Raw genomic sequence first — 21422 nt, 5'->3', positions numbered from 1 at the left:
CACTGAAGTTTTATCTGAAACTGTGGCTCACATGGTAAAGAATCTGCCTGCAATGTGGAGACCTGGGTTTGATCCCTGGGTTGGGAAGAGACCCTGGAGGAGGACATGGCAACCCACTCCAGTGTTCTTGCCTGGAGAATCCCCAGGGACAGAGGAGCCTGGCGGGCCACAGTCCACGGGGTCACAAAGAGTCAGACATGATTGAGCAACTAAGCATATGACGTTCAAGAACTGGTCACGTTGGAAGAGTGGGAGGTTTGTTTGTCACTCATGATATTTCTTTTCACGTAGAGATCATCCATCAGTAAAATAGTTCTGTCTTCTCTCCATCATTCACTGAGGTTGAGGAAATGAGGCAAGTTCCATGATGAACAATTTTGGGAGAGGGTATGTACGGTTTTATTCTTCCTGTTACCCTTTCTTGTGACCTTGTCTATTCACAGAAATTGTGTGCTTTCAGTTTGACTCAGCTTTGTTGTAAACTTATTGGTAAAGATCCCAAGTGCACTAAGAAAATCTCATCCCTTTAATCTTTTATATTCACTCAAGTTGCTTCAGAACTCTGACTGGAAAATATATTATTTTTTAAGATTTCGTTCAGTGCGAGGTACCATTCATGTGGAATTTTGATCTGAAGGGTCATTGTTGCTTGTGGAGGATTTTCCATAAGAAAATATCCCCAAATGTGGAGCTGAACCAAGATAATTCCAGAAACTAAGTGAAAAAAAAAAAAGTGTTGCAATATTTAAGGAATAATTAACAAAAATGGGTCACCCGGAGGCTCATGAAAGTTTTCCAAATAAACATAAAAAATGGAATTTATTGATGCCTTTGACAAGAATGAGTTAGTATAGTGGTAGAGGAAAAAAATGATGTGACAAAAAGACAGAATGAGATATGAACTAGAGGAGAAAAGTTACTTGAGAAATTTTGCTTTTAAGAAGAGGAGAAAAATATGGCAGAAGGGCCTAGGGATATGGACTTGATGCATATTACTTCTTAGAAGGAGGCATTATAGCGTATTTGTATGTGATGAGAAATAATTGAACGAAGAGAAAAAATTGATAATGTAGGGAGAGAAACATTAAACATTAGGATTAGTGACATAAACTAGTTCTAAAAGACAACATATTGTATGATTCCACTCAGGTGTAATGTCAAGAAAAGACACATTTATAGACATAAAGTAAATTAGTGGTTGGTTAGTGAAAAGGGTAAATGTGAAATGACTTCTAATAGATTAGTGGCTTCTTCTGGGCATGATGAATATATCCTAAAATTAAATTTTGGTAGTGGTTGTACAACTCTGTAACTATATTAAAAACCACTGGATCATACATTTTATACAGGTGAAGCATAAGGTTGATGAATTTTGTTTCAATAAAGCTATTTTAAGAAGAAATGGGTGGTAAGCAAACACAATGTTAAACATTTGAATACAACTACTCATGCATTGACATTTCAAAGTAATGACAATAATGCTTACTATGCAGAGTTGTAAAGTTCCACAAAGAAATTTGATCTGAGGTGAAATTAACATTTGCTTTCTAAGGAGGTGAATTGGATTTACGCTTAAAATACACACATTTTCTAAGAGTATAATCCAGATATTGCTTAAATTCAGATTTTTAAGATTATGTAAAGTTTAAATTTTTAGAGTCATTAAAAAATGATGCAAATATTTTGTGTTATACACATTCAAAATTAGTAGAGAAATTAAATTTTTAATGAGAATAAAAATCAGTATAAGAGAATCCAAAAGGAAAGAAAATTTTAAGACACTATCACAATAAAAATCAAACAGAAAGCGACACATAATATATTAGAAATAAATTAAAATATATCAGTGGGCACAATTAATTTGAATGGTCTGATTGTCCAGTTACAAGAGATTGCTAACTGCTGCTAAGTCACTTCAGTTGTGTCCGACCCTGTGTGACCCCATAGACAGCAGCCCACCAGGCTCCCCCGTCCCTGGGATTCTCCAGGCAAGAACACTGGAGTGGGTTGCCATTTCCTTCTCCAATGCGTGAAAGTGAAAAGTGAAAGTGAAGTCGCTCAGTCGTGCCCGACCCTCAGCGACCCCATGGACTGCAGCCTTCCAGGCTCCTCCATCCATGGGATTTTCCAGGCAAGAGTACTGGAGTGGGGTGCCATTGCCTTCTCCGTACAAGAGATTAGAAAGAGTTAAAATATTGGCAGATTGGATGAAAAAAATTCAGCTATATGTTGCTATAACAGATATATCTAAAACAAAAGAACAGAAATTGGTTGAAAGTAAATGGATTGAAAAATATATACCAGGTTAGAATTGTGTTCATATGCAACTAACAGAAATCTCATATGACATTTGCTTGCAGAAAATAAAACTTTATTTCATTTGCAACTCCTACAGCTCAACTCCAGAAAAATAAACGACCCAATCAAAAAATGGGCCAAAGAACTAAATAGACATTTCTCCAAAAAAGACATACAGATGGCTAACAAACACATGAAAAGATGCTCAACATCACTCATTATCAGAGAATGCAAATCAAAACCACTATGAGGTACCATTCTCACACCAGTCAGAATGGCTTGCGATCCAAAAGTCTACAAATAATAAATGCTGGACGAGGGTGTGGAGAAAAGGGAACCCTCTTACACTGTTGGTGGGAATGCAAACTAGTACAGCCACTATGGAGAACAGTGTGGAGATTCCTTAAAAAACTGGAAATAGAACTGCCTTATGATCCAGCAACCCCACTGCTGGGCATACACACTGAGGAAACCAGAATTGAAAGAGACACGTGTACCCCAATGTTCATCGCAGCACTGTTTATAATAGCCAAGACATGGAAGCAACCTAGATGTCCATCAGCAGATGAATGGATAAGAAAGCTGTGGTACATATACACAATGGAGTATTACTCAGCCATTAAAAAGAATACATTTGAATCAGTTCTAATGAGGTGGATGAAACTGGAGCCTATTATACAGAGTGAAGTAAGCCAGAAGGAAAAACATAAATACAGTATACTAATGCATATATATGGAATTTAGAAAGATGGTAACAATAACCCAGTGTACGAGACAGCAAAAGAGACACTGATGTATAGAACAGTCTTATGGACTCTGTGGGAGAGGGAGAGGGTGGGAAGATTTGGGAGAATGGCAATGAAACATGTAAAATATCATGTAGGAAACGAGTTGCCAGTCCAGGTTCGATGCATGATTCTGGATGCTTGGGGCTGGTGCACTGGGACGGCCCAGAGGGATGGTATGGGGAGGGAGGAGGGAGGAGGGTTCGGGATGGGGAACACATGTATACCTGTGGCGGATTCATTTTGATATTTGGCAAAACTAATACAATTATGTAAAGTTTAAAAATAAAATAAAATTAGAGAAAAAAAAATAAATAAATAAAATGAGCAAATAAGACAAAAAAAAAAAAACTTTATTTCAATCTCACATAAATGAATGCATTGTTGGGAGGTTGGAGTTTTTATGGTGGCATTTCTCACGGATGATTCAAGTACTTTGGGGAAAGGATAATGAGGGGCAGTCATTAGTCCTTGCCAAATCAAGGGAGAGGTATAATAAAAACCATCCCGCTAATCCAGATTACTGTTAGACAGAGCACTGATGGAGGCAAAGACGGTCCAGTTTGAATAATCATACTTTTTGATGTTAAATTTGACACAAGTGGATCAAAGTCACTGAGCTTTATTTACACACAGGTGTCAACTTGCTCGGCGATGAATTCATATGCTGAAATGATGACATTTGACATATTCAGCTCTCTTTCCTCTCTCCCTCTCTATCTGTCTGTTTGTCTGTCTCTTTCTCCCTCTCTTCTCTAAAACCACTTCTTGCCACAAACCATATACAAAAATAAAACAGATAAGAAATCCACATGTAACTGCTAGAAGTATAAGACTTCGAGAGAAAAACAGGCAGAAATCTCCATGATGTTCTGGTTAGGCAAGTATTTCAAAATAGGACACAAAAAACAAACACCATAAAGGAGACACAGGTACTTTTGACTTCATCAAACTTAAAAACATTAAAAACATCTGCTATTTAAAACCCATGTTTAATAAAATTAAAAGATAAAATCTAAACTAGGAGAAAATATTCACAACAGATATATCTGGTAAAATACTGATATTTATTAATAAAAAATAAAAATCTTTTATAAGTCAATAATGTAAAGGTTAATATTCACTAATTATTGTTATTCATAAATAGAGAAATATTTATTTACAAATATTTTATTTATGAAATTAAATGAACTAAAAGGATTTAAAACATGTATAGCACAGTAAAAGATACTCATGTTCATTATTCATTACAGAAATGCAAATTAAACCACAATGATATTACTATTATACCAACACTAACATGGCTAAAGCCTAAAAAGCCTGATGATATCAAGAGTTGTCAAGGATGGGGGGTAATTAGGGGAAGAGGATTGAGAGGTATTAATATAAAATGTGTAAGTCACAAGGATATATTTTACAGCACAGGAAATACAGCCAATATTTAATACTAAATTAAAATGGAGTCTAATCTATAAAAATTATTGAAGCACTGTATTGTACACCTAAAGCTAATATAGTATTGTAAATGAGCTATATTTCAGTAAAATAAGTTTTAAAAGAATGATTAGGGCGTTTAGGTAATCATTTCGGGGTGTTTTTAGTGATTCTGGTTAAGGAATGGATTTAATATTCAACAGAATCAGAATACTTCATAGTGTGATGGAAGTTTCATAAAATATTTATATATGTGTAATAATCTACATTAATGTCATATTAATATCAGTGTTTATATGAAACATGCTGTCTCAAATCTCTGGTTCCCAGGTCTGGAACTGCCCACATGACCACTAACTAGCCCTTCTCTTTTATCTAGCTGTGACTATTTATTCTGACTCTAATGCTAGCTCTAATTTTATAATCCCAGCCTTGCCTTGGATCTCCTGGCTCAACTTCCCACCTTTCTTTGAGCTCTGTCCACTCATGATCTGGCCATGAAGGTTTACCTGCCGCCAGGTACCAATGTGCAGATTTACGAAGTATAAACACTGTGCTGGGAGGTCTTTCCTCCCTCATTATCCCTATTATCTTGGAATAATTTAACAGCCTCAAGTCCCTCGAAAGACTATCACAGTTAAAAAAAAAAAAAACAACAACTTCCTAGGAGGAGATGAGAGTTGATAATCTAATGGGTCTTTTTCATGTTTTACTGCACATCTCTGTGATAGAAGCAAATGTAATTTTTATGTAGTTATAAGAAGGAAAATTGAAACAGGGGTCATTTTGTAACATTATATTCCTGGGCACTTGTTCCAACTCCTGTCTGCAGTCACTGTTCACCACTCTGGTGTAATTGCATAGGTCATTTGGGGAAAAGCATAATTATACCTTAAGGTAATGTTCCCTCATGCATTATTAAGCTGTGAATTTTCCTAAAGTAGGCAGAGGGAGTGAACTAGGTGACTGGAAGGGAAGTTAGAGGATATTGAATTGGAAGGGGCTTAAGGATCAGGTTCATCTCCTCTGCAGGGCTTTACTCCTGACTGGAATATCATCTTGAAAGGCCCTGACCATCAACAAATGCCTGACCAAATGGCGTCAGCATTTATTTTTATATGATGGTCTCGCTCTTTAGGTGGAGGGCCTCTTGAAGGTGATGACTAGTCTAACACCTCCAGATTTTCTCAATATCCAGCACATTTCTTGGGTATTGAGAAGGAAATCGCAACCTGCCCAGGTATTTTTGCCTGCAGATCTCATGGACATTGCAGCCTACTGGGCTACAGTCCCTGGGGGCTGCAAAGAGTAGGACACGACTCAGTGACTAAACGACAAGCACCCTGCCTGGCACAGTGCAGAAACTCCGTGTTTCCTGCTGAGTGAATGTTGAAGACATTTCCAAAGGAAATACGAGATGGGCTTTCTTTGACAGATTACGCTCCATTTCCAGACATTTGGGCCAGTGAAAGAGACAGTTTTAGAGTCTGCTGGAACCTGAGTTTCATAAAGGAGAAATGAATGTAGATGGCAAAAAAAGTTAGACATGGAGTTGGAGGTGGTTTAGATAATTGATGTCTGCCAGTTTGTCACTTAACCGTCATAAGTATCAGAATGTTCACACATAAAATGTGGATCACAGAGTGTACTGATTAGGTTGTATCAGGTTCGTGGAAATATAGCATCTGCAAGTGCTTTCTTGGTGGCTCAGTCAGTAAAGAATCCACCTGGAATGCTGGAGACCTGGGTTTGATCCCTGCATAAGGAAGATCCCCTGGAGGAGGGCATGGCAACGCACTCCAGTATTCTTGCCTGGAGAATCCCATGGACAGAGGAGCCTGACAGGCTATAGTTCATGGAATTGCAAAGAGTCACATGACTGAGAGACTAAGCACAAGTGAAGAACGCAATGACAAGTTCAGCATAATAATGCAAATGATATTTACCTGCTGTCTTCAAGGCATAGCACAAGATTATTTACATTCAATAAAGCTTTTTTTTTTTTCCTTTCAATCAATGACCATGCATTAATCAGTTATGATATGCCAAGAAGTGTGCGAGGTTCAGGGGTACAACTGTGACCTAGGTGCAGTTAGGCGGGGGAGTCAGACAAGCCAGCGCATCACCATCCAAGGCAGGGAGCCTTGGCCAGATCTCTAAAGGAAGAGATTTGTCTTTAATTCACTTCTCCCTTTTTAACTCCTTAAAGAAGGAAATACACTTGCAAATTAACCAGATAGAGGTTAATGAGCTATGATATTCAAAGTGCCTGTACTAGAGCTTGGCACATAATCTGTGCTCAGTAAACATTAGCTATGTTATTAGGTAAGGAGATGCCTACTGACCTCAGTTTTCTTGTTAGAAAAACAATTATAAATATGAAACAAAGTAAAGCTGGAAAATGAGAGGTGGCAGGGACTGAGTCAGAAAAGGCATTGCAGAGAAGGTGACTTTGGGGAAGAAGAACTGAATTAATAAAAGGAGACAGCAAGAAAAACAGTAAGTAGGAAGAGTATTCTAGACAGAGGAAACAGACAGAAGACACTAAGCAGAGGATTGGTTGGCGAGCTCAAGGGATATTATGTAAAGACAGCAAACTGACATACAAGAGGCACTCAGCAAGTACTCAATACGTGAAGTCCTCACCTTTTATAAATTGCTTTCATGTAGATTACTGTATTCATCCTTATACCTGTTCCAAGATGATGTTTCATGAAAGAGACTGAAAAAAGGGTTTGCTCTGGGTTTCATAGCTACTCTGTGAGGCAAGCAGGTCTTAGACCCACAATTCCTGACTCATTTTGTCATCCTTTATGTATTGTTAGCAGCTGAACTTCTGATTTTCCCTCTGTTCACATTTTCCAGCCCAAATCCCTGAATCAATGTCCTTCCTGTATTTAAGTGTGGAAGCTATCCGGAGAAAATACACCTTTAAACAAGATGTTAACTTACGTCTCATAGAGTTGTAAGCCCTCTCTTCCACCCATGCACCATATTTCCTTTTGAACAGACATGCTCATACATGCACACTCAGTGCTAGTTATAAAAGAAAAGACACTTGATTACAGGGTGTTTAAGTTTTTAGAGAAGCCAGGATTCCTTTCCATTTCTTCATATCGCATCCTACCTTGGCCACCTTCTCCTTCTCCACTACGTCAGAGCCCTCTGCGATACTAGAGTGTCTGCAGGGTTATGGCATAACCGCACATTATGGAGATGACTGTTGGACTCACACCTTCTGTCTCTGGGTGTTCACACTGGTTTACTCTTGGCAAGGTGCGGTTCATAAGCAGGCCTCTGAAATAGACAGAGAGAAATGCTTGTCGTGTTTCGGTCCAGATGCTCTCAGGGATCAAAGGTCCCTTGGCTACGAGTCATTCCCTTGGAAGCTGTGCAGTGGGCTTTGCACAGGGAATCGGTCTAATTCTTCCCTGTAGTAACCGAGCATTGTTCTGGAAGCAAGGGTGAGTTGTTTTTGCATTCTTTACCCTCCCAGGTCAGAATGAGTGAAAAAAGGAACATAAGTATCTAAGTTTGAATCCAAACACAGGTAGCTCCAACTGTATAATTTTGAGCAACTTGTTTAGTTACTCTTAGATTTTGTTTCTACCACTGAAAGTAGACATAAAATGTCTATCTATCTTTTTCCTTCCTTCCCTCTCTCTTTCTTTCATCCAAGTTCAACCTGTTCTATTTTCCAGTCATTTATCTCTTTTGGCAGCACATGTGTTCAGGAAGTAATGAAAAGGTCTCCTCTTCTTTCAAGATGTAAGAAACAGGCCTTGAGTTTTTTGAAGACTGAGCCCTCCCTGCTCTGGAGGAGACCAGTGATTCTGCAAACCTCGTTGCTGACGATTTTGATACCTTCTTTTTAAAAAAGATGACGTTTTGAACTAATTATAGATTCACATTGCAAAGCGAGTAAGAGCGGTTCTGTGTGCCTCCCACCTCAGTTCCCTCAGTGCAGGATTGCATGATCATCTGTGACAATATCGCAACCAGAAAAATGGTATTGGCACGATAAAATAAAATAAAATACCTGCTTTTAGGGATCCTGCGTAACGTTTTGGCGCTCATATTGTAGCATTCACTTTTTCTTTCTCTAAAATTTCTATCTGAGGGAGTTATACACAGAAATACAGGATCTATTCATGTCTGAACAAAAGCCTAACACTGCTAATGAGGGGATCTTGGGTAAAAACTGGATTGGAGAAACTTGGTGAGGCTGCAGGTTTCAGTGAAATTCCATTTCCCCTTCTCTATCTTCAGAGTTCATGCACTTTCATTCCAGAGAGAACACAACACTCAGAGAAGTTAGGGACAAGACTAGGTCTGCCCTGGACAAAGTAGGCTCTGTCTCAAGTTGCTGAGCCCTGAAGCGTCCAGAGTGGGCACACAGGAGCATCCTTTAGCTCGCCATTCATTATCAGATCAGGAGATGTAAGAGGGGGACTGATGGTGACCTTCAAAGACAATAACCCGGTTTCCTGGAAAAGTGTGCAGCCTAATATGTCTTCTGACTTTCAGCTTCTCTCAACTTCTCATCTGGGACAGACAGTTCCGGCCCAGGGAAGATGTGTGTTGAGACAGGCAGAGGGAGCATAAAGGGGTAGAGAGGGTTTTCATCACATACCTCATAGGGTATCTAAGAGGATTTTATGAACCAGTACCAGCAAGATACTCAGCCCAGCATTGGGAGCATAGTAATTGCTCAATAAGAATAATGTTGTTCTCCTAACGTATATCCTATTCAAGAAGCTGATCCCCAAATAGACAGAGAATCTCAGTGTTGGAAGGTGACTTAGAAAGTGGCCAGTCCCACCCCATGCAGACATCCCTTCTCTGAAATACTCGCCCGGTTGTCTGACATTCTCTTCTAGACTGAGTCATGCTCCTGAGGGGGGACTCCAGACGGAAGCTAGAGTGGGCTGGCTCCGTTAGCACCCATCCCTAGCCTCCTAATAAATCTTTCTGTGTTGAGGAGGCTGAAAAGATAAGATCTATACTTCCAAGACACTCTTGCAGCTAGAGTTCATGTAGCTCCTAGGTTCTGCAAAGCAGGTGTGCTTTCTGAAACCCAGAGGCTGATGTGAGCCACCTGAGCTATTGCTCTGAGAGAGTGATGGTGGTATTTCTGGCATCCAGTTATGGAGTCACAGGTGCCCAGGACAGTGAGGGCAGCATGTTTCTGCTAGACGGGACCTGCGATGTGCCGAGCTGCTGTATTTATGGCTGTTCCCGGGAAATCTGATCCCCCCAGAGATTCTGGGAGTGCTGAAATATAATAAATATTTCTTCTCCTGCTTAAGATAGCTAGATTGATTTTATTTTTTAAACAACGACCCTGATTAATATACCCTTCACAGGCTCTATATTATCTAAACAATAAAATGTGATCTATTCCTGTGACAGCCAAGTGTCTACATGATTTACCCCCTGGGACATCTCCTGTCTCATCTCTCACCCCCGCCCAACCCCTGACCTTTCATTTCCATTCTGCCTCAGAGTTTCATGAATATCCCCTTTCCATTTCCAGGAAAGTTTGGTTTAGATAAATTTGGCATTTATTGAGCCGACTCTGGGCCCTCAGACTTTATGTCTGTTAGTTCTCTGTGTGTATGTGTGTAAGAAATCACCATTGAATGCTTGTTAGTTTCCAGTCATTTATCTAGGCTTAGGCTTCCAAAACAGTATGGAATTTAAAATTAGGTGGACTAAGAATAGGAACAAGAAAAATAAAGATATATATTAGAAATATGTATTTTATATATATTTGAAACATATCACTGTAAATGACTCATGGGGAAAAATGTTCCCTTGGGAGGAAATGCTGGATTTAGAATCAGAATTTTGACCAAGAGTCAGTCCTTTTGAATGAAAGAAAGAAAACAACCTCTGGAGAAAGATTTCTAAGCAGAGGTAACAACAAAGGCAAAGACTCCAAGGGCTTCCCTTGTGGCTCAGATGGTGAAGAACCCGCCTGCAGTGCAGGGGCCCAGGTTCCATCCCTGGGTCAGAAAGATCCCCTGGAGAAGGGAATGGCAACCCTGCTCCAGTATTCCAGCCCCTAGAATCCCATGGACAGAGGAGCCTGGTGGGCTATGGTCCAGGGGGTCGCAAAGAGTTGGATACGACTGAGTGACTAGGCATGCGCACCAAGGCAGAACAAAGGGTGTAGTCTGTGAAGAATCAAGGGAGTGTCCTTGTGTCTAGAAGACAGAGCAGCCGGATGATGAGAAATGGTAAGAGAGAGGGAGGGATGCAGGGTGGGGAGGGAGAGAAGGAGCAAGCAATGAGAATTTAAATTCTGACCTCCTGAATTAGACTCAACAATATAAATCGTCTCTCATGTGACAGTCCTGCAAAATTCTGAAGGTCCCAGTGAACGTGGACTGGAGACCACTGTCCCAGAGCAGCACAGTGAAAGGAGGTAAGTGGCTGGCTTCGTGGGCACAGTGCGCTCCAGGGAGATGTCCAGAACAAGGCCGAGTCAAAATGGAATAAATGTAACTGCTCGTCCTTTTGGATCGCTTTAAACAACTTTCCAGATAGTTGGTTTTTCTCTGCACCCCCAGTTCTTATCCAACCACCTGGCATAGAATGTTCACTCAGAGGGTGGTGATTATAGGACTGGTGGACAAAAAAGTACTCTCAGGCTGCTGTGAACTCTCAACATAGCCCCTCATTCTTCCATCTCCTTTTACAGATGAAGAAACTAAAGCCCAGATGGCTGATGGAACTTTGGAAAGATCACACAAATATTTAGTGATGAAGCTATAAGTAAAACCTGAGGCGTGCGACTCCCAGTCCAGTGATTTTGTGCTAAAAATTGCATGAAAATTACCTGACTCTAGTTTTCAATGGAATAAAAAATAAATTATACAGCTGGGAGCTGTCTAGCACGGTGACTGGAACACATATAAACTCTGCAAATGTTTGTGGAATTGAATTAGAAATCGGAAAGAGTCAGAAAGCTTCTCTGGTTTATCTAACCTCTCATTTTGCTCTGAGATGGAAAGTGGGTGCCAGAGCTGGGGATGACCTTTGCCAAGGTCGCATGGCTCATCGGCCACAGAGCTGCCCAGAGAATCCCTGAACCCTTTGCCTCTTGATCCAACACTCCCTTCCTCGCATGTGGCACTGGAGTGTGACTGAGGTTCTGGAGGCTGAGTCTGAGGGTAAAAAGGCATGACATTGTTTAAAGCCATTTCATTGTCAGCTCAATCTGAGGCGGCTGAGTAGGAAAAGACAGTAATTCAAGTTGTCAGGGCCCTTAGAAACCTGCTCTGGGGTGTTGTATTCATAATGGAAAGAATTGTAATGCTGGAACATGGTTATTCTTGGGCCCATTCTAAAACCAAAAGTGTGTATTCTCAGCAGGCTCCATGCAGACAATTACAGTTAAACACAAACTTCCAGATAAGCTAAATTTCTGGGACTTGGTAAATAGTTCCATGTTCAGATAGTGTCCTCTCGCTGGGTGCTGCTGGCATAAGGCAGAGGGGACGGACAGAGCAACTGTGGACTCCATTTACCAGCATCTCTCTGGGTCATCCTTGTCTCCTGTGTCCCTGGTAACTTTGGGAGGCACATAAAACACTCCCCCAATTCCCTAACAGTGTAGAACCAGTCTGAGCCACTCATCCCACTTTTTCTTGCTCTGCAAACTGAGTTAGTCCCAAATGACCTTCCAAAGGCAGACACTTAATCAATAGGAGGTTCTAATGAGCCTCATTTGCCACCGCAGCTATGTGGGAGGGGAGAAGGCAAATCACAAATAGGAGAAGCCTTATCTCCTCTCCAGCTGCCTGCAGGGAGTGAACTCATGCCCTTTTCTGCATCTTCAACTCTTTCTTTCATTCCTTTAAGTGTTTTTCCTTTCTAGAGAGAGTGAAGAGAGAAAAAAAATGTGCTACGCTAACACTGAATTCACCCCAACTTTTTAGCAGAATGCAAACCTGAAGCCTTTAGAGCTTCCCAGGTAGTACTAGTGATAAAAAACCCACCTGCCAATGCAGGAGATGTAAGAAAGTGGGTTTGATCCCTGGGTTGGGAAGATCCCCTGGCGGAGGGCGTTGGAACCCACTCTAGTATTCTTGCTTGGAGAATCCCCACGGACAAAGGAGCCTGGTGGGCTACAGTTCATGGGATCATACCGAATCAGACACAACTGAAATGATTTAGGATGCACATACAAACCTAAAGCCTTACAAATGAGCTATCCTCAAAGACCCACTCTTTCTCCAGCTGATTTTTTCACTTTCAAATGAGAAACTGAGTTCTATAAAGAAGAAGTAACTCGGATACAGTCATCCTATAAGCTCAGTACAGGGCAGTATGTAGATCTCAGTGTTTCTGTATCTACAGAGCTCTTTGCCTCACACTTGAAAGTGAAAGTGATGTAGCTCAGTTGTGTCTGACTCTTTGCGACCCCCGGTGGACTGTAGCCTTTCAGGCTCCTCCGTCCATGGGATTCTCCAGGCAAGAATACTGGAGTGGGTTGCCATTTCCTTCTCCAGGGATCTTCCCTACCCAGGGATCGAACCTGGATCTCTCGCATTGCAGGGAGATGCTTTACCATCTGAGCCACCTCACACTTAGCTGATGTCAAATTTCCTAGGTTATTCTGGTGACATTAAGAAATATGCAGGCTGATACACATCAAACTTCTCTTGTAGCAATGTTTTCAGAGAAATTTCATAAGACACATGTGAAACCCTTCCCATTTCATCCATGGTACTTTTTTCATTCCAGAGGCACCGGTTACCACCTGAGTTATTCAGTGATTCTGAGAGACTTGTCTTTTTGCTCCTCTAATATCAAATGCAACTTCAAAATAAGAGATCTGAGGCCGTGGAAGAATGTTCAAGTCCATTTTCATAGACTCAGAGGAGCCTCTGAGAGGTGCTAAGGAAGGGACTTCCTTTGGAATCATCTCCAGTTCTGCTGGGAACAGCTTTCTCTTCAGGATCAGCAAGTCCTGGGTAGGAAGCTCAGGGCTATGAGTTTCTTTCTGTGGTTGCTGGAAAAGTATGATCCTGCCTCTCAATTCTCTGGGCTGAAGCACAGAGGTCATGACAGCCTCTCAAAGAGTTGATATGACTGTTACTACGTTATCTGCCTATCTTCTTCATTTGTTAATCATTAAAGGCAGTGAGTGTACAAATTCATTATGTTAGGGTTCTTTCATGCAACATAGGAGTGGTTCATAGCTGAGTTTCAGAGTCCTGGGACCATCAGGCAGCCCGAGAGGATGGTTGACAGGAACTCTTTTTAAAAAAAAAATTATTTATTTTAATTGGAGGCTAATTACTTTACAATACTGTAGTTTTTTTTTGTTGTTTTTTGTCATACATTGACATGAATTAGCCATGGGTGTACATGTGTCCCCCATCCTGAACCCCCCTCTTGCCACCCTCTCTATCCCGTCCCTCAGGGTCATCCCAGTGCACCAGCCCTGAGCACCCTGTCTCATGCATCAAACCTGGACTGGCAATCTGTTTCACATATGATAATATACATGTTTCAGTGCTATTCTCCCAAATCATCCCACCCTTGTCCTCTCCCACAGAGTCCAAAAGACTGTTCTATACAGCTATGTCTTTTTTGCTGTCTCACATACAGGGTTATCGTTACCATCTTTCTAAATTCCATGTATAAGTGTTAGTATACTGTATTGGTGTTTTTCTTTCTGACTTACCTCCCTCTGTATAATAGGCTCCATTTCATCTACCTCATTAGAACTGATTCAAATGTATTCTTTTTAATGTCTGAGTAATACTCCTTTGTGTATATGTACCATAGCTTTCTTATCCATTCGTCTGCTGATGGACATCTAGGTTGCTTCCATGTCCTGGCTGTGAGCACCTGCTTATTACTTTTCTGCTCCTTTTGACTCTCCCTGTGCTGTGATATGGGCACGTAGGTCTCTCTCATTCTTCCAGCCCAATGTTTGTATATATTCCTGTGGCCTCCATAGAAATCATGCCTCTTCTTCTCCCCTTTAAGGGGCAGACCCCAGAGCAGGGACAGGCAGTAACACTTCAGGGGTGTCTTTAGGTTGGTAGAGTCAGACATGACTTAGCCACTGAACAACAACAACAAGTTAGGTTAGTGAATGTTCTGTGGTCCAGATTAAGCTGAACAGCAACAACAAATTAGGTTAGTGAATGTTCTGTAGTCTAGACTAGGCATGACTAGTTCTCCTCTTCTGCTCTGCAGTTTTGCTTTTAGACACACACTGAGAGATCAAGACCCTTAGGTTTGCTGAACTGATTCAGGCTTTCTCATTAGTGCACACTCTGTCATTCCCTTGGTGTATCTATCCTTGAAAACTTGCCGCTGAGTGCGAATCTGCTGTCTCGTCCAGAAGAGCAATGGAGCAGACAGCGGCTCCATCTTCATCTGCAGCCCCAACATATACTCTCTGGCTGCCTCGCACCTGCAAGGAACTCAGGAGCAGCAGATGTTCTTCGGTTGTCTTTTTTTGCATCAGAATAGTAGTGAGACCTGAGGTTTTAGCAGCATCATTATGGAAAAATACCTTAACTTGCCTTATGAATAGCTTCTGTTTAGCCAAATGTAGGCCTTCTTGGTATAGACACAGCAAGGCCACCAAATGGCTTAGTTGAGTTTACTGATTCCTATCTGGGGCTTGAGACAGAAACATAGCACAATGAGTGAGGGCCAATTTCCCATGCCCTGTGTGCATTTCCTTTCCAGTAACAGAAGTGGTGCAGCCAGGAAAAACAGGTTGTTTCTAAATTCCTGGCCAGAATACCAATAGAGTACCATTTTAATCACATTTCATCTTGTTACTCACATCATCTTCCATTAGGACAAGTAGCACCGTAACATCTTACCAGGCTTCCATTGAATATTGACCTCTCTATTGCCTAGTATATCTTTTGGGAAAATGTGGTGAAGAAATGTTCATGCAATGGTGAATAAGTGTATAAATGAATCAGTTCAGTTGCTCAGTCGTATCCAACTCTTTGCGAACCCATGGACTGCAGCAAGCCTCTCTGTCCATCGCCAACTCCTGGAGTTTACTCAAACTCATGTCCACTGAGCCCATCCAACCATCTCATCCTCTGTTGTCCCCTTCTCTTCCCACCTTTGATCTTTCCCAGCATCAGGGTCTTTTCAAATGAGTCAGTTCTTTGCATTAGGTGGCCAAAGAATTGGAGTTTCAGCTTCAGCATCAGTCCTTCTAATGAATATTCAGGACTGATTTCCTTTAAAATGGACTGGTTTGATCTCCTTGCTGTCCAAGGGACTCTCAAGAGTCTTCTCCAGCACCAGAGTTCAAAAGCATCTATTCTTCGGCACTCAGCTTTCCCTACAGTCCAACTCTCACATCCATACATGACTACTGGAAAAACCATAGCTTTGACTAGACAGGCGTTTGTTGGCAAAGTAATGTCTCTGCTTTTTAATATGCTGTCTAGGTTGGTCATAACTTTTCTTCCAAGGAACAAGTGTCTTTTAATTTCATTGCTGCAATCACCATTTGCAATGATTTTGGAGCCCAAATAGATAAAGTCTGTCACTGTTTCCACTGTTTCCCCATCTATTTACCGTGAAGTGATGAATAAATGAATAAAATTACCTAATTGCCAAAATTTTTTTATGGAACATGCCAATATTGCTTGCTGGAAAAATTTTAACTCAGTGATCCAACGGTTCAGGAATGTGTAGTCATGTTGGTATTTGACATTTGTTTTGCATATCATATTATATTAGAAATAAAAATGGGGAAAAACCAAATAACAATTGAAATAAATGAGGAAGCATTTTAAATTTATCAAGAGATAATGATTAATGCTTTATTTTTAATTAAAACATTCTATCTATCATCTATCTATTCATCTAACTAGAGAATTAGAGAACCTCGTTTAGATTAAAAGATTTAGATGCTATTTAAATGTATGGGCACAAACGTCCCAATATCTTTTCTGAGATTCATCCTGGGCAACGCTCAAAGCCTGAGGACATAAATCTTTATATCCCCTTGATGACTACTTCTCTTGTGTTTTCAAGCCCCCAACACTGACAGTCCTGTGGTCCTATGGTATAGCACGTGCGTGCGTGCTCAGTCACTCAGTCATGTCCAACACTTTTTCAGTCCCTTTGACTGTAGCCTGTCAGACTCCTCTATCCATGGAAGTTTACCAGGCAAGAACACTGGAGTGGGTTGCCATTTCCTCCTCCCGGGGGATCTTCCCAACCCAGGGATTGTACTAGCGTCTCTTATGTCTCCTGCATTGGCAAGCAGGTTCTTGACCACTAGCACCAGCTGGGAACAACCTACTTCATATGATTACAAAAATTAAAGGAATTTTATTGCATATAAGCAGATAATGTATCTATAAATACTTGTGGTTTACAGTAAGAGCTAACTAATTTACTATCAATACCTATTAGTATACAATGCATTCTTGTTTTTTGTTTTATTTTCTTAACCTACTTTCCTCCTTCTTGGGACATAATCTGAAACCTATTTTTCATAGTTAAAAAGATCTGCCAGAATGTCTTACTAAACAAAATGCAATCTTATTCATAAGATAAATTCTGATACTAGGTTTAAAATATAATTTATAATCTTTGCTTGTTTCTCTGCAAAATACTTTTAGAAAGAGAAGAGGAAGAGGATGGAATAAAAACCATCACTCACAGGCCACATTGAAAACCTATTGCCAAGTATTCTAGGATTTAAACTCTAAGTTTTCTTTTATTTCACCTAGATTGGCATAACTATTTGCAATCTCCTAAATTCATCATGTTTTTTCCTTAGTCTTCTATTAATATTTTTTAGCTCCTCTTGGAAAAGTTGTGCTTTTTTTAAGTTTATATACTCTCTATATGTCATGTCCAGTCTGATCTTAGCTGGCTGAGGGCTCATTTTACACAATTTGATTGAGACTAAGAGGAATGGTTTCATATATATTTCTTCTTTATTTCAAAGGCCTAAAATTTAATTTATCACATATCTAGTAGTCTCTATTTTCACAGTTTTTTAAAAAAAAATCTTGTCTTTAGTCAATGCACAAAGGTTTGTGATGGATGGGGATTCGTTTGTATCAAAGATCTACATTTGCTGGATATTAATCTGAAAGAAGAAAATGAATCTTTCTAGGATTCATCCCCTTGTTCTGTATAAAAGTAGCCGTCTCAGAGTGTTTGCGGGGAAGTGAAATGATGTTCACGGTAGACACCCAACAAAAGGCATATGCTAAAAATAATGATGCTGATGATGGTGGTGGAGATACTGATGAGAGTTTTATTAGGAGAGAAATAGGGCAAAAGCAAATAAACGCTTGGCAATGGAATAAGCACAGACGTTAAAACCAAACAAAATCAGGCTCAAATTTTAAGACCTCAGTTTTAGCTAGGTAACTTGACTGTGTAAAACTTCGAATCCTCTGTATTTTTATCTCTGAAATGGGGATTTTTTTTAATTTTGCACAATTTTTAAATGTTACTTTCCACTTACAGTTATTACAAAACATTGGCTGTATTCCTCTTATTGTACTGCACATCCTCGAGTCCATCTCACACCCGACAGTTCATGCCTCCCGCTCCTCCACCCCTATATTGCCCCTCCCCTTCTCACTGGTAACCACTAAATTGTTCTCTATATCTGTGAGTCTGCTTACTTTATGTTATATTTACTAGTTTGTTGTATTTTTTAGGTTCCACATGTAAGCAATGTCATAGGGCATTTATCTTTTTCTGTCTGACTTATGAAATGGGGAATGTCGATAATACGGTCTACCTCATGAATTTGTTTTGAGAATTAGGAAGAATATATATAAATGCCATTCTCTAGATATGCAGGTAGATAAACAGATGATAGATATAGGCTGATACAACAGCATATATATATATATATGTATAATTTGCATACAATGTATATACTTGTAATTATAAATACATAATTGTTCACAGTACTTTCATTCATAAGTGTGCTTTGCTTAGAGAAAAGGCTGTCAGAGGATAAGCTCTTTTTTGTAAGGCGTATGTATATTTGGAATTTTTCATTTTCCTCAGCCCGTGTTACTGAGATCACTGTGAGAGGAGAGAGAATGCCTTGCTGTGTGCCAGGTGCTTCACTCAAATGTCACGGCCACTGTACCAGGTTTCACTGAACAAATTACTGCTAAGGGTACACTATGGCATCGCAGTACCTTCAGATCCATTAAGAGACAATTTGCTAATTCCATAAGAGGATGGATCAGGGATAATATTGGTATTACCTGTGTCCCTTGAGTTCAGGAGTTCTTCTCACATTCATTTCATCCAATTAATCCTGATAGCTGTTATGCCCATCACAGAAGTGGATAAACTCACCACAAGATCAGTGAGAATGTGTCAGGTCCCACTAAGAGGTTATGTTGCTACCCGATATAGAATCCAGTGGCCTTAATTTCTGTCTCTGTTCTTGCTCTCAGACACTGTAGGCTATCCTGCCATGCTCTTTGTAAAAGTTCGAGACAAATTTGAACCAACAGAAAGAAAACTGATGCTTGGAATTACACAGTTGCTATAAATATTGTATATTAAGCATTGAAGTGGGGGACCAGGATAAAGAGGAAACTGGGAGCTATGGAATATGTCATATAAGGAAGAGAGAATGAATTGAGAACATTTAGTTTAGAGAAGGAAAAATGCAACACTGGAAACTGTACCCATGTAAATAACACTCTGAAATTTACAAAGCATTTATATATCTCTATGTCCTCATTTACCCTTCAAAAGAATTTGTAGTCTAATCAGGTCTTCTATTTTTACAGATGAGAAATCTGAACCTAGAGCTTGGTAGTATCTGTAAGGTGACACTCTTAGGAAGTTTAGGAAAGTCAATATCTTGAGATAAGTATTAGATAATCTGGTATTAGATGATGCAATTATGCATATTAATCGAGGAGAGTGAAAAAGTTGGCTTAAAGCTCAACATTCAGAAAATGAAGATCATGGCATCTGGTCCCATCACTTCATGGGAAATAGATGGGGAAACAGTGGAAACAGTGTCAGACTTTATTTTTCTGGGCTCCAAAATCATGGCAGATGGTGACTGCAGCCATGAAATTAAAAGACGCTTACTCCTTGGAAGGAAAGTTATGACCAACCTAGATAGAATATTCAAAAGCAGAGACATTACTTTGCCAACAAAGGTCCATCTAGTCAAGGCTATGGTTTTTCCTGTGGTCATGTATGGATGTGAGAGTTGGACTGTGAAGAAAGCTGAGCACCGAAGGATTGATGCTTTTGAACTGTGGTGTTGGAGAAGACTCTTGAGAGTCCCTTGGACTGCAAGAATATCCAACCAGTCCATTCTGAAGGAGATCAGCCCTGGGTGTTCTTTGGAAGGAATGATGCTAAAGCTGAAACTCCAATACTTTGGCCACCTCATGCAAAGAGTTGACTCATTGGAAAAGACTCTGATGCTGGGAGGGATTGGGGGCAGGAGGAGAAGGGGACGACAGAGGATGAGATGGCTGGATGGCATCACCAACTTGATGCAGGTGAGTTTGAGTGAACTCCGGGAGTTGGTGATGGACAGGGAGGCCTGGAGTGCTGCGATTCACGGGGTCACAAAGAGTTGGACACGACTAAGCGACTGAACTGAACTGAACTGAACTGAATTGAATGCAAAAGAGGCCTGTTTTTTTCTAGGAGTTTTATGATTTCTAGTCTTTCATTCAAGTTTTAAATCTATCTTGAGCTGATTTTGTATATGGTGTGAGATAGTGATCTAATTTCATTTTGCTTTTTGTATGTGGCTGTCCAGTTTTCCCAACAGTGTTTATTGAAGAAACTATCCTATATCTATTGTGTGTTCTTTGCGCCTTTGTTGAAAATTAACTGTCCATATATCTGTGAGTTCATTCCTGGGCTCTCAGTTCTGTTCCATTGGTCTATGTGTCTGTTTTTCTGCCAGAATCATGCTGTTTTCATTACCAGAGTTTTGTAGCATAATTTGAAATCAGGGAGTGTGATACTTCCAGCTTTGTTCACTTGACAAGATTCAACCCCATTTATGTAAAATATTTTTCATAGAATTGTATAATTTTTCATAAAACATGTAAAATTGTTACAGAAGGACTGTACCTCAGCATAACGAAAGCCATATATGACACACCCACAGCTGACATCACACTCAGTTATTAAGGTGAGAAACTGGAAGAGGTTCCTCTGAGATCAGAAGTGAGATGAGAATGCCCACTCTTGCCACTGATGCAACAATTAAGCAAGAAAAAGAAATAAGAGGCAAACAATTTGGAAAGGAAAAAGTAAAACTCTCACTATATGCAGATGACATGATTTCATATACAGAAAACTCTAAGAGCTCCACCAAATAGCTATTGCAAATACTATATGAGTGCAGTACAATTACAGAGTACAAAATCATTACACAAAAATCTACCTTATTTCTCTCTACTGACAATGAGCTAGCAGAAAGGAAAACTAAGAAAATAATCTCATTTATAATCACAACAGAAAGAATATCTAGGCATAAATTTAATCAAAGAGGTGAAAGACCTGTTAACTATAAGACGTGGTTGAAAGAAATTGAAGATGAGGGCTTCCTTGGTTGCTCAGTCATAAAGAATCCAGCTGCCAACGCAGGAGACACGGGTTCAGTCCCTCATCCTGGAAGATGCCACATGCAGCCAAGCATGTAAGGCCTTGCACCACAATTACTAAGCCTGTGCTCTAGAGCCAAGGAGCCCGCAGGCTGCAACCACTGCAGCCAGCATGCCCTGGAGCCCGCGTTCCACAAAAGGAGGGGCCGCTGCAGTGAGAAGCCCCGGCACCACAACCAGACGGCAGGCCCTGCTCACTGCAGCTAGAGAAAGGCCTGAACAGCAACCAAGACCCGACGCAGCCAGGAGTAAAATG

This window comes from Bos taurus, chromosome 14 (assembly GCF_002263795.3).
Source record: "Bos taurus isolate L1 Dominette 01449 registration number 42190680 breed Hereford chromosome 14, ARS-UCD2.0, whole genome shotgun sequence".
NCBI lineage: Eukaryota > Metazoa > Chordata > Mammalia > Artiodactyla > Bovidae > Bos > Bos taurus.
Note: the sequence above shows the minus strand (reverse complement) of the source record.